We start from the raw sequence: 1,248 nt of genomic DNA, 5'->3' as shown, positions 1-1,248 counted from the left end.
AGAGAAAGGGTGATTGATGTCTTGCCCTGGTGAGTCCAACGGACGCAGTCCTCTGGGACTTGGATTGAGTAATTTGTTTGTCTATTTTATTTATATACATGTTTATTTTCTGTTTACCCTATATATCTCTATATTCATTGTGTATCTGTTTATTGTAAGTATATGTGGGAGGGGGGGTGGCAGGAGGACGAGGCAGAACCCCGAGGTGATGCAAACTCTGCTACCTGCTCCCTGTCGCGGTGCGCCCGGGGTCGGCGAGAGTGCAGGGAGACGGGCGGCAACTTGTTGTTTTAGTTATTTTTATCTTGTTTGCTAAATGAAATGTGCATGTCGAATGTCCATTTTTTGTGTTTCTTCTTTGCACATGTGTACGTTCGGCATATTTTCAAGCTGAAGAAAATGGAGAATAGTGTTTTATTTAACATTTGCGCAAGAAGTCAGTTTTCCTGTAATTATGTCATGCTTTGAAGCTGTGTTACGTGTTAAAAATGCGCTTTATCGGCCAAAATATGTTTTATTGCCGATGTGCTTCTTGTTCGATTTAGAAAAATGACAAAAAAATGACATTCGTAATGTATCCATAAATGTCATTACTATTCCTGAAATGTTACTCTTTTCTTGATTGGACTTCTACAATCAAATTTTGCGTCATTAGCATGTCGATGGTAAACAGATGGCTCTCCGACATTAATGGTCAAAACTCGTAAAGCTTGCACTTACGTGTATTTGAAGTCGCCATTCATCAACCATTGGATATTTCTAGTCATACTTTTTTATTCGAGTTTTATTTTTGAACGTTTACCATTACGTTCAGTGCACTAAAGTCGCTTTTGCAATACGCAAACGTTCATAGCTGCGCTGAAGCTGCATCCGCCCAAGGCTTCACAATACGTGCAGCGGTATTTTTTCTCGCTCAATATCCCCGGGGTAGGTTATGGCTGCCGCTCCAGCCTCCTCCAACCTCCGACATCTAGGAACCCCCCTCCTAGGCATTTGGGTAGCCCCCTCCCCCTGGGCATTTGGGTAGCCCCCTCCGCCTGCATTGAGGCAGTCCACCCCTACCCCCCGCATTTTGGGTATCCCTCCCTTCCCGCGGGTGGTGGGTGGGTTCTCCCCTCCCCTACCCACCCACCCGCAAAAATGAGCGTCTCGCTGTTATTTCATTATCGTATTTCGCTTGTGCGTGTTCTTCAAGTGTTCTCCAGCGACTCCTTAACGATTCCGGCAGTGGCTTGTAAAAGATGCCTG

General features: G+C 45.0%; 1 protein-coding gene across 1 annotated transcript in view; it reads left to right on the top strand.

The window, feature by feature from the left end:
- LOC119592119 (myotubularin-related protein 8-like) overlaps positions 1-1,248 on the top strand; it is a 99,568-nt gene that overhangs the window by 1,308 nt on the left and 97,012 nt on the right. The window lies entirely within an intron of this gene.

Source organism: Penaeus monodon, chromosome 29 (assembly GCF_015228065.2).
Source record: "Penaeus monodon isolate SGIC_2016 chromosome 29, NSTDA_Pmon_1, whole genome shotgun sequence".
Taxonomy (NCBI): Eukaryota; Metazoa; Arthropoda; class Malacostraca; order Decapoda; family Penaeidae; genus Penaeus; species Penaeus monodon.
This window is presented reverse-complemented; position numbering and strand designations above follow the sequence as displayed.